Source organism: Cebus imitator, unplaced genomic scaffold, assembly GCF_001604975.1.
Source record: "Cebus imitator isolate Cc_AM_T3 unplaced genomic scaffold, Cebus_imitator-1.0 Scaffold59, whole genome shotgun sequence".
Taxonomy (NCBI): domain Eukaryota; kingdom Metazoa; phylum Chordata; class Mammalia; order Primates; family Cebidae; genus Cebus; species Cebus imitator.
Window position 1 is genome coordinate 755,406 of NW_016107374.1, and position 12,924 is coordinate 768,329.

Consider the following 12,924-nt stretch of genomic DNA (forward strand, 5'->3'; position numbering starts at 1 on the left):
AAACTCTTTGCCAACATCGTATTTTTATTTTTATTTATTTTTTTTATTTTTTTTAGATGGAGTTTTGCTCTTGTCACCCAGGCTGGAGTGCAATGGTACGATCTCTGCTCACTACAACCTCCACCTCCAGAGTTAAAGTGACTCTCCTGCCTCAGCCTCCGGACTAGCTGGGATTACAGGAACAAACAACCACATTCAGCTAATTTTTGTGTTTTTAGTAGAGGCAGGGTTTCACCATGTTGGCCAGGCTAGTCTCGAACTCCTGACCTCAGGTGATCCACCTGCTTTGGTCAACCAAAGTGGCAACACTGTTTTAAGGGTGACACAGTGTTCCATTATTTAGCTGTGGGATAATTTACTGTCATGTCCTCTATGATTCCCTATGTCATGTCTTGCTAATATTTCTATACCGTAACACTGCAAACTATAATCTCGCCTGTGAAGTTTGTCTGCAACTTAAGTTTTTAATAAATCTTGAATGATCTGTTGCTAAGACGTTGAGACCACTGCATTATTCTAAAGGGGTTAAGGCGGACCTCATAGACTCCATTTCCCCTATCACGAATGTACCGGCTAGTCTAAAAATGCCTTTGGATCAGTTACTCAGAAGGCAATAGGGAGGTCTGTGTGGTTCCTCTCCAGAGGCCTAGTTCTGTGGAACGTTTTCCTGATGGACTCGTGGGACCAGCCAAGGCATATGCATGATTGTGACATGGTATTGGGGGATTGTGCCCTCGCATTGAAGCTCTGGTGGATTTCTGCCTACCAAACCATTTGGCCCTACTGCGCAACCACGCAGCGGGTGTAAGCCAGGGCCATAGCGCTGACACCTTGGAAACATTATCCGAACAGTTCCAATGAAACTTTGCACGTCTAAGAAGTGGTTTGTTTGATTTGGCCCAAGCATCTTTCTTTCTTTCTTTCTTTGAGATGGAGTGTTGCTCTGTCGCTCAGGCTAAGTGCCGTGGTGCAATCTCGGCTCACTGCAACCTCCACTTCCCAGGTTCAAGCAATCTCCTGCCTCAGCTTTCTGAGTAACTGAGACTGTAGGCACACGCCACCACGCCTGGCCCATTTTTGTGTTTTTAGTAAAGACAGGGCTTCACCATATTGGTCAGGCTAGTCTGGAACCCCTGACCTCCGGCAATCCAGCCGCCTTGGCCTCTCGAAGTGCTGGGATTACAGGAGTAAACCACCACGCCTGGCCCCGAGCATCGTTCTTTGCTGAGAATTCAAGCATTGAGGCTGCTTTTCATGCCTTCCCCTGATCCATGTTGCAGTGTCCCTGGATTTTCTGTCAGGGACGGCCTGCCTGCGTCTTCCCACCTCCCAGCCCGCTCCGGCATGGGAAGGCCTAGCGTGCTCACCTCCACGGCCCAGGCCCTGCGAGAGACTGGGTTTCATGCCACTCGTTCCCGTGCCCTGACGTCCTGAGCCCGCCTGCCGGCCTGGCTTTGCCATGGGGCTGTGCTGGCTGTGTGTCTGGGCTGCCCCAACAGGGCTCCCAGCGTGGCAGGACAAGGAGCCTGGGTGCTGGGGAGCCTGAGGTCTTCTCCCTGAGCACCCAGACCCGGAGCTGGGCCCCCCTGAAGGAGACAGCCAGAGAGAAGGAACAGCCACTGAGGACCAGAAGGGCCAAGGTGACAAGGAGGACCAATCATAAAAACCCATGGAGTTATCTGAAAATAGAAGCTATGAGAATTGATGAAAGCCACTCGGCAGAGAGCACAGCCTGGAAGGAAACACAGGGAAATGTGACCAGAGCTTGCCTCTGCGTGGGAGAAAGGATGAATAATTTTTCCCTTATGTGCATTTTTCTATATTTTCCAAATTTTCTATAGTGAGCATATGTTGCTTTCATGATCAGAAAAAGGACTATATGACTGATATGATCATATTTATTATAAGTCAAATAGATAAAATTCATTATGAGAATGAAATGAATTATTGTCAACAGTTGCGAGATTAACATAAACAATCATGGTCGTGTTTTGCCAGAAAAGTTATTAAGATGATAGCAGTTGCTCTCGTGTCTCCAGCACGTCACCCTTCAGAGAAACTTTCAAACAGAAAATGAAACTGGGCAGCTCGGCTATGCAAATATTGGTGGCTGTTGTCAGATTCGCGCAACAGCCCTTGGCAGTGGGCTGGGCTGGGTGCTGTTCTCATTTTAAATCCGGGGAGCTGAGGCTCGGAGGAATAAAGGGAACAGCCCCGGGACTTGAACAGAGCCCTGGGGTCCCCCACCCCCTGCTGTAGCTTCCAGGCTGCTTCCCCTGGGGATCCAACGCGTTTCCTGTTGTCCCCAATCTTAAATTTTTTTCCATTATTAGAGGTAGAACCAGCAGCCAGGCTGAGACTGCAATTTGTGAAGATTGCGTTGGCTTCTTTAAAAGAATAATATTTGCACGGATCTCTTAACCACTCGAGGGGCACCATCTAGCTTGTGGGTCATGCTGGGAAGTGGCCCTACTGCCTGTGACAGTGACTTAGCCAGGCAGGGACTGTTTTCCACACGGTGACATTGGGACTGAATGCCACACTCCTCCCTGGGAGTAAAACCTGTGTATAGGACAAGGACTCGAGACACGTGTGTGGAAGAATCTCTGTGGTACAAGCCCAGCCTGGAAGAACTCCTTTGCCAGAGATACCCCTTTTCCGACCTTAGTTTTGAAAAATGGGCCATTTCCAGCGCCTAATAACGGAGGGGGAACCAATCTCCAAATTCAATGTACTTGATCTTAAGTATCTTTCTTTAAAAGTGAGTTAAAAGGCAAACTAGCATACTGTTGTCTTCTCTGTAAGGCAATTTCTAAATTTGGATAAAAAAAAATTGTACTCTAGCTTGAAAATCCAGTGGCTCTCAGAATGCAAGGAAGATACACCACTCTTTGTGCTAAAATCATCTTAAGCAGTTTAAAATAAATCAGAACAAAATGATGTGAGCCGAGCATATGTCTCCCATCCCTTGTTTTTTGAAGGCCGAGCGGGCCGAGCTGCCTAGCACAGCTGCCTGGGTCCAGATCCCCATGGTCAGTGATTTTAACAGAGAGGCACAATGTCGCCGGGACAAAGAGAACTAGGTCTTCCGCTTTCCTAAGACAGCCTCAGTTCTAGGCAAGGATTAAATTCTAGAATAAATCATTACAGAATATAATCAACAGGTAAGATTAATACGTTGAAGACGTTTATTTCCTCCGAGAAAAATGTCTGGCACTTGGGATTTTTAAGCTGTAGGTCGACGTGCACATTTTCAAAAGACCTTTCTTTTCCTTCCCTTCCTCACACTGGGCACAGCAAAACATCTCTGCCTTCTAAAATAAAAACACATGCCACTTTCATTTAGCAAAGAAAAGCCAGAAGGCACAATCTTTGCAGAGATTTTTTTTTTTTTAATTAAAAAGTGGGACTGAGAACTTCATTTTATACCTTTTAAGGGGAAGTTACCCTCCTCCCCATGGGTCAGTAATTTAATGCCAAATCACAGCAAAACATCGAATTCCGTCTCCAAGGCTCTAGAATCTCCATCTAGAAGGAGAGATTTTAATTGTAACCTCTAAACAGCAAATGCTGACATGAGTCTTGCTTTCAGAGAGTCTCCAGACTGTGCCAGAACATGACTAATTTATTTTATCTTATCCATCTATCTATGCACAGGATTAAAATATTTATATCAGTCTGTTCACTTTAAAATGTGCAGCTCCAGACACCAGCTCCAGGGCCACTCCTTAATTTTTCACAGTTTTGGCTTTGCATTGTTTCCAGAAATGCACAGTCCTTGAATGGCGAATGCTTGCAAACGCTGATGAAATCTTTAAGTGGGGAGCCCTGAACACTGGGTTCTCTCACTAATCTGAAAATCCTCTCAGGCTGCATGGACGCTGCCTGGCCACAGTGACGGAACTGTTCCAATGCCTGCTTCCCGAGACGGCCTGTGAAATCATGCAGGCCTGAGCCCAGCTTCTAGAAGGAGTGCGCCTCTGGCCAGGGTGGCTGGTGGAAACCAGAGCCTGGCCAAGGGAGCCCCGGCCAGGCTGCCAGGTAGGCAGCAGGCGGCAGGGGGTTAATGTGGGGAGCGGGCAGGGGTGGGGTGGGAAGCCAGCTGGGGAAATGGGGGCTGCAGGGCCCAGCCCGACCAGGCACAGACACAGGGGGCTCTGTCTGCCTGCCCGCTGCCCTGGCACTGTGACTAACCGCCCCACTATTGTGAGTCTGAAGTCAGCCCTTTGTGTCGTGCCCTGGTGTCTGGGAGCACAGCCGAAGAAGCCTTTCCAGCAGCCCCCCTCATTCTGGAACCTGCAGCCCCAACACACATTCTTTCAGCTCTCAGGGTTGCTGGGGGCCGATGAACCAGTGGACGCATCCCTCTCCCCGGCCAGGAAGGGCCACCAGCAAAAAAGAAGCAGAAAACCAGTCTCCACTACTCTGGGTGGGGAAGTGGGGGGCACAGGGACCTGGTAAACCTGCATGCCCACCCAGGTAGCCCCTCCTCCACATGCAACAACTGAGCCCTTGACATGGGGAGAGGCCGAATCGAATGTGGAAAAAATGGCAGAATACCTCGTTCATAGTTTCATCTAAGCAACACATTGAAATACGATTTGGGAAATGTATCTTAGATCACAATGAATTTTGGTACTAAAGCGAATCTCACCTGCTTATTTTCACTTTCCGAAAATGTGGCTATTAGAAGATGCTAAACCACAGACGTGGCTCGCATCTGTGGCTCACGTTGTTTTGGGTGAGCTCGTGGGTTTGGGGGTACAGGGACCTTGAAGGCTGCTTTCTCCTAGCGAGATAATGGCACTCCCCACCCATCATTGTCAGGAATACCAGGCCCTCACAGCCACACTGTCTCCTGACCCTGGCCTTGTAGTCCCCTGTTTTGAGAATTGGGACTTACACATGCTGGTGTCTGGGAGCCCTTTGTCAAACACTCGTGTGCACACGAGGACACCTGCACACCCACATGCACCTACATGGACACGCATGGACACACACACAGCCCTGGCTCCCGTCGAGCGCGGGCTGGAGCAACCTGTCCCGGCTAGCCTTTGTGGAAGCCAGATTCACAGGGCACCCAGGTGCGCCAACCTCCCCAGGAGCCAGATGTCTGACCCTTTGTCCTGGGACAGACAGGACCAACCCAGGACACTCCTGCCTTTCCTGGGCTGGGGCACTTTTGGCTTCCTGGGCCCCTTTCTCCATAAATACTAAAAATCATATTTTACGACTGCATCAAAGACCAATATAACCAGGTTGAATTCATTATCATCTATTCATTATTTTTATAGTCATTTTTTCTTCTGATTTTAAAAGAAATTAAAACAAAAGCATGTCATGAGTCCTGGGCTCTGTGCCTTGTTGGCGCGCCGGCCCAGACCATCCTCTGAGCTCCCATGCCTGAACCCATGCCCCTGAGTCTCGCCAAGCGAGGGGCACTTGGGCTTGCCTGCCGTTTGCTCAGTGATCAGTCACCTTCTGAGCTCATTCCTTAAGTCTTGCCCTGAATCTACAGTGTGTGAAGCCCTCGACTCCCACCTTATTTTTAAAGCAGAAATCAGAAGTAAGGCCTGGGATGCCAGTGTGGCTGAAGGCCCCAGGTCAGCGGGAACGAAGGCCCCACACAGTGCAGGGCTGGGGTCTCCAACCGGGGGCCTGGACACCATGTTTAACACCAAGAGGAGGCCAGCAGACTGGGCAGTGACTGGTACCGTGAGGTACAGCCTCCGAGGGCACCAGGCCCCCACTGCCTCCCATCCTCCACCCTGGTGCAGGCACCAAGGGGCCCCAGGTTCTGGATGGAGGCGCCGAGGAGGCTGGGCTTTCCGGGTCCCCCAGAACCAGCATCGGCTGCTCTGGCCTTTCCCTTCTCAGGGTGCCAAGGCGCCAGGGCCAGGCCCAAATCCTGCTCAGGAAGGATGGGTCCGTGCAGGAGATGGTTAAAATTCTGCATCCTTTTTGCATCCGCCTCCAGAGGAAGCGCTGCTTTTTTTTTTTCCCCCTGAAGCAGGGCGGGGTGGGGGGGGAAGAGGGGGAAGCTGAGAGCAGCAATTTGCAGGCCTTGGGATGTTTTTCTCCTTGACAGCCCCGGCCCCGCCTTGCTCCGGCCCTTCCTCCGAGCCCTGTGGCCACGGCTCAGGCTTGGTGTCTGCCGCTCCTGCCCGGGCCCCTGCACACGCATCCTCCCCTCGGAGCCCCAGCCGGCCCCAGTCGGCGGGGAGGCCGGTCAGGGGCAGGCGGGCAGCGATGCCCGTGTCGGCCACAGCTGCCTGGCACTGCCCTCCTTTGTGCCTGCCTCCTCTGCCAGCCTCCGCTCCCCCCCCATCCATGAGGCCTGCTCCTGGGCCTGGCCGCATGGCCTGTTGCCCACCAAGCGCCCACCCTGTGCCCACCCAAGGTGCCCTCACCTTCTGGGCCCCCGGCCCCTGGCCTCGGGTTCTGCTGGTGCCCAGGTCGCCAGGCCCCGTCCTCCGTGCTCTGCGTTCGTCCCACCCTGCTGCCCGAGCTCAGCGGCGAGCCTGGCACGGTGCCAGACTGCCTGGGAGCCCAGCCCGGGCAGGGCAAACTTTCCAATGAGGGTGTGTATGGCGGGGGGGCTGCAGGGTGAGGGTGGTGCCAGGGGAGGGAGAGGGCCCCAGGTGCCCAGCGGCCGGCCCCCAGCCCCCAGCCCCTGGCCAGCCTGCGGGGGCCTCCCCTGCCTCCCGACTCCCGAGTCCCACAGAGGCGCAGACAACACGAGCGCTTGAGTCCCAGCAGCCATGTGCAGGAGCCGACAAACAAACAAAAGCCCTTATTTATTTATTTAGTTCACACACCCAGATAAGGAGGCGCCTTTTGTGCACATAATTTCACACACATCAGAACGGAGGCGATGCCATGGTACTCCCCACAGCCCGAGAGCCCCGGACCGCCGCCCGGCCCTCATGAATAATTGCATCGCCTCGGCCTGGGCATTTCCATATTTAAATTGGACAGCAGCATATGATTAATTAAGAAGGAAAAAGGCAAAAAGGAAGAAAAGCAGTGGGGGTGGGGAGCTGGACACTCTGGGCAGAGCTATGTGCCAAGGTGCCCGAGGCAGCTTAACTCCTCCCATGCCAGGCCTGAGGGGGAGACCACAGCAGGAGCAGGAGGGAAGGCTCCCGAGACCCTTGGCCTGGAGGGGGGCATGTCCTTGCCCACTGTCCTGTGTCGAGTGCCACCCCAGCCTCACATGCCGCCCGGGGAAGGTTCTCTTCCTCCGGTTCTTATTCTGGGCAGCTCACCATTGCTCAGGTCAGAATGTGCCATGCCAGTGCTGCTGAAAGGGACACACGTAGGCCCCTCAGCGGCGCACTTCTGGCGGGGACTGACTTGTCCTTGCCCTGCACACCTTGACCCCACACCCCTACCACGTGCAAGCTGCAGTGCTGCCCGCCACACTCTCACAAGCCCCCCCTCCAAAGAGCTGTTCCCTGGCTCTTCTGGCCCCGAGAGCAGCTGGCCTGTTCCGGTTATGGGGCAGGAAGGCCTGCCGCCCTTCTGGAAAGATTATTGGCTAAGGAAGTGCCAGGGAAGGCTATATTCCTAAGGCAAGAGGTGGCCTGGTGGAGCCCTGGATTTAGAGTCTGGCCATCACCAAGGTTTGGCCCTATCTTTTGCCAACTGTGTGGCCTGAGGCAAGTTATCTGGCCTCTCTGGGCCTCAGTCTGCCTTGCTGCAAAATGGGAATGATATGAACGCCCACTCTTTCTGCCCCGTGGGGTCCAGGCAAGCAGGAGCCGCTCCTGGTTGGCAGAGAACCTGCCTGAGTTCCCAGACCCGTTATCCTTGTGGGGGGCTGAGGTTTTAGTCAGATCCCCGGGACCATGCAGCCTGGCCCCTGCCGAGGCCCCAGGACAGGGGTCAGAAATTTGCTGAGAAAATAATCTGAATTCTTGTGGCCAAGAGTGTCCTTGGGCCACCAGGCCTGGCTTGGTTGTGGGGGGCCGGTCTGCCCTTGAGTGTAAGTGGGGGTGCATGGAGTGGGAGGGCTCTGGGGCAGGACCAGCTGCCCAGCAGGAGCCTCCTAGGGGGCCTCTGGGGTCTGGGCAGCATTATCAGCCCCCTTTGCAGCTGGGGGAAGTCAGGCGCAGAGAGGTCAGGAGCATGCCGGCAATCACACCAAAGTGGGGGGCCTGGGATTTAAAGTCCGAGCACCCCAACTTCCGCCCCAAAGCTTTGCTTTGCTTTTTTTGAGACAGGGTCTTGCTCTGTTGCCCTGGCTGGAGTGCAGTGGCGTGATCATGGCTCACTGCAGCCTCGACCTCCCAGCCTCAAGTTATCCTCCTGCCTCAGCCACCCAAGTAGCTGGGACTACAGGCGTGTGCCACCATGCCAGGCTAATTTTTGTATTGTGTGTGTGTGTATTTACCTTTGTTGCTCAGGTTGGCCTCAAACTTCTGGGTTCACGCAACCTTACTGCCTTGGCCTCCCAGTGTGCTGGGATTACAGGTATGAGCTACCGGGCTCAGCCCAAACCCAGGGCTCTTAACTCCCCTACTATGCACTGTGCTGGCCCCGATCAAGGGAGAGAATTCACATCGGGCAAAGATGTGTTACAGAGAGGCAGCTAAGCGCACTCCACAATGGGTGGCACAGTCCCCCTCACAAACCACCCCTCAGATCAAACCCCCGGGGAACTCTGCTCCCTCGTGCCCACTGGGCAAGGAATGCATAGCACCAGGCGATGGAGCTAAGAGGCCTGCACTCCTCCAGAGAGCTGTGTGTCTCTGGGAAAACTGACACGCCTCTCTGAACCTGTTGCGACAGCTTTACCATCAGAGGTATGACTGCAGGCCTTCTTGGTTGCCTGTCAGCGGATGCAGGCTCTGCGGGGGCCATGCTGACTTTGCCGCACACCCACCCTCCTGCTCATGCAACAGCCCATTCACGCCCGAGTTTCCACCAGCTGAAGGCTTCCTGAGAGGAAGAGACTCTTCTCCACGGACAAAACACAGCCCCTTTGAGGGACTCAGCTTCCTTACCTATGAGATGACAAAACAAATCTTCATTTCCCACTGGGCGTGGGGGGATGAAAAGGGGTAACCTCCATAAAGCGGCCTCAGGTGTGGGGAAGCCACCCAATAGATGACATTCCCCCCAATCCCTCCCTTTCTCCTAGGCCCAGAACTCTGCAGAGTCCTCAAGCTGGTGTCCTTCCAGGCTAAAACACTTCCACCCCCGAGGCAGCACAGCACAGGTGTGGAAGGGGCATCTGTGGAGGACAACACAGGGCCTGGCTTGGGGTCCTGGGCAAGGCCTCTGTGTCCTCAGTTTCCCCAGATCCTTCCAGGTGTGACCTTGTAGATGGCCGCTATTCTGGACTCACAGCTACTGAAGGGGAGAAAGAGGGAAGGAGGCATTTCTTCAGTCCCCTGGAGAAGTTCAGATACTCAGACTCCCCTATACCATCTTTGCTGGGCAGAATAATGTCCCCAAGATGTCCAAGCCCTAATCCCTGCAACCTGGGAAGGTGCTACCTCACCAGACCAAAGGGACTTTGCGGGTGAGATTCAGTGAAAGATCTGCAGCCGGAGGGCAGCCTGGGTTAGCCAGGTGCACCCAATCCAATCACACGGAGACTCCTTCCCAGCCATGGTCAGAGACAGAATGAGGCAATGCTGCTGGCTTTAAAGATAGAAGGGACGAGAAGCCAAGGCGAGCAAGTGCTGCCAGAGGCCAGAAAAGGCAAGGTGTGGATTTTTCCCCTGGACTTCCAGGAGGAACCAGCTCTGCCAATACCTGGATTTTAGCCCTGGGACCCCTATATCAGACATCTGATTCCCCTTGACTGTAAGGTAATAAAGGTGCATTGCTTAAGCCACTAAGTCAGCCATAAGTTGTTACACAGCTGCCACTGTGTAACAACTAGGAAACTGACAGGCCCTCCCCTCTGGCCCCAACATGCCCAACTGCCTGTGAAGGGGAAGAAGGACAGTGCGGGCACAGACCTCATCAAAGCGTTCACACACCTTGCTCTCCTGCGCTGGGCTGGCACGGGGGCCACAGAGCTGATCCCTGCCCTCAGGAGCCTTCGCCAGCTGGGAGACGCCCCGCAGAGCCTGCCTCCTCCTGCCGCCTCGCCCTCTCCTCCTCCTCCTGCCGCCCCGCCCTCTCCTCCTCCTCCTGCCGCCCCGCCGTTTGTTGAGTGCTCCTTGTGAGCAGGCGCCAGGCTAGCATCCTCCTCCCAGCCCCGGCCTGACAGGCTCAGCGGTCCGGCCACCCGAGCTGCCACACTGACCCCCGGAATCCTGCCCACAGTTTGGCAGGACAAAGGGTCTTTTCTGCTTCATAGTCACTAGTGCGTCCTCCTCACAATCAGGGTGGCACGGAGGTCCCCAGTCCTCGCCTGTATGGGGGGATGAACGTAGCACCTCACAGATGGCTATAAACACAGCCAGTGCAGGGAGGGCCATCAGTTTTCAAGACTGGCTTCAAGGCTGGGAGAGGTGGCTCACGCCTGTAATCCCAGCACTTCGGCAGGCTGACGCGGGCAGATCACCTGAGGTCGGGAGTTCGAGACCAGCCTGACCAACATGGAGAAACCCTGTCTCCACTAAAAATACAAAATTAGCCAGGCATGGTGGCACGTGCCTGTAATCCTAGCTACTCAGGAGGCTGAGGCAGGAGAATCGCTTGAATCTGGGGGGCAGAGGTTACTGTGAGCCAAGATCGCGCCATTGCACTCCAGCCTGGGCAACAAGAGCGAGACTCCATCTCAAAAAACAGAGACCGGCTTCAAGTCTTTGGCTTCGCTACCAGTCAAGTCAGCTGTGGGAAGAGTTGGGTTTTTCTCTTAAAATGAAAGTCAGATGTGGGGGCTGGGGTGTCACCGCACAAGGTGTGGGGGCTGAGGCACTTGGGCAAGGTGGTTTTTCAGAGACCACCCCAAGAGGCTGCTGGAGCCAGAATGTCACCCCTAACGACCTAACTGGGAGCCCTACCGCTAAAGCATGGTTTCACCCTCCCCCAGGAAGTAATCAGGAAAATGCAGACAAATGTTCCTTGGAAGTGTTATCTTTAATGGGGAAAATTGGAAATAACTGGGAAGAACCCAAGTGCCTGATAATTAGGGGTTAGTTAGGACATCTGTCCAGTGGGATACCACATAGTCATCAAAGTCCACTTGCAGGACAGTATCTTCTGACTTAGGAAAATATTGTGATAAAATGTTAATGAAACAAGCAGAAGATAAAATGATACACCTAATAAGATGCTAAGATGCTAATTTTGCTTAAAATATGTTTTGACAGGCTGGGCGTGGTGGCTTATGCCTGTAATCCCAGCACTGTAGAAAGCCAAGGCGGGTGGATCACCTGATATCAGGAGTTTGAGACCAGCCCGGCCAACAAGGTGAAACCTCCTTTACTAAAAATACAAAAATTAGCCAGGTGTGGTGGTGTGCAACTGTGTAGTCCCAGCTACTCAGGAGGCTGAGGCAGGAGAATCGCTTGAACCAGGGAAGTGGAAGTTGCAGTGAGCCGAGATCGCGCCACTGCACTCCAGCCTTCAAAAAAAATGTGTGGTGTCACAGGTGATTGAAAAATGTTTTTCTTTTGTAAGGACTCAAAATGTTCTAAAGTTAGCATGGAACATCAATGATGGCACCAAAAATAAAAAATGAATGCCAAAGACGAGGAGCTGTACTCCTTCGGTGAAGCTGTCTTTGGTCCTTCCCCAGGCGTCAGGACGTGGCATGAACACACGTGAGGGAGAGGGCCAGCTTTGTGGGTTTGGGACCCACACATATCACCACACGGGGCGCTGAGCTTAGAAAGGTCCCAAGCTCTGTTTAATGCTCCCCGCCATCACCATCTTGTAATTCTCAGGCATTTTCAAACGAGGGCGCCACATTTTCACCTTGCCCTGGACCCTGCAAACTCTGTAGCCCACCCTGGTGAGGCGTCCTGGGCCTGAACACCTTGACCTTCCTCTCCAGCTTCCTGAATGCAGCAGCCAGCTTTCTGGAGTGGGTTTCTTTTCCATGCAGTGACTCCTTATATTTTTTCCTGGTTTTCCAAAATTAGGGTCCCAAGGACAGTAACCTTGGAAAATCAAAGTCTATATTGGCTGTCCCCTGGGACAGTGGCTGCCTTGTTAGGAGGTGGGTGGGGTCACCAGCACAGCCTGGCATTGCTAAATGGGCTGTCGGCAAAAAGAGGAAACAGGGGTCTGTTCTGTGAAAACTCACATCCATCATTTGCAGGGCTTTTTCTGGAGACTCAGCTCTTTCTGTACACCTCACCACATTTTCAGAAGTTTCTTACAAGGTACTTGTTTTCTCCAGTAAAACCAGGTGCCTCTGACTCAGGGCCACCGCCTATGGACCTGCCCCACATGTGTTTCTACCAGTTAAGGCTCAAAGATGCCTGGGTGACTCTGTTCTACAGATTCTGTGGCCACACTGCCAGATAGGTGGTGAGCTGCCTGTCTCCGGAGGCATTCAACAAAGGCCGCACAGGAAACACCTTCCCTGGCATTAGCCTAGAGAACCTCACCTAAGGATGCCATTGCCCAGGGCATCTGGCAGCTCTTAAGGCAGGGCCTTGTCATCTCACCTGTCTGCATTCCGTATGCCATACAGGAGGATAGGTCTGACCCACTCAGACTCTGGCTGCCCAGCCCTCTTGGCGGGGAGCCTCAGCGACTATTTCCTTCAGGATAAGGGAACAAACACCAGAAGGTGGGGTGAGGCAAGTGATGCAAAATTGACATGAGATGCCAGAGAGAAATTCCTAAGCTGCCCGGAAGCAGGTGAGGTGTGAGAGAAGCCAGCAGCCACAGGCCCCCTGGAGCCAGCCACTGAGTGCCTGCTGTGTGCTAGTGGAGTGCTGGGTGTTCACAGGGATTGTCACTGTTCTCCTAACAATGCAACTGAGGCAGAGCTCTTTTTTTTTTTTT

The 12,924-nt window shown here is 53.5% G+C and overlaps 1 long non-coding RNA gene across 1 annotated transcript; it reads right to left on the bottom strand.

The window, feature by feature from the left end:
• Nucleotides 1–1,882: 1,882 nt before the first annotated feature.
• Nucleotides 1,883–7,577, bottom strand: LOC108304968. The gene is made up of 2 exons (XR_005200416.1): nt 6,411–7,577; nt 1,883–3,528 (listed from the first exon to the last, which is right to left on the bottom strand). It is a non-coding gene; the product is annotated as an uncharacterized LOC108304968 (long non-coding RNA).
• Nucleotides 7,578–12,924: the final 5,347 nt, after the last annotated feature.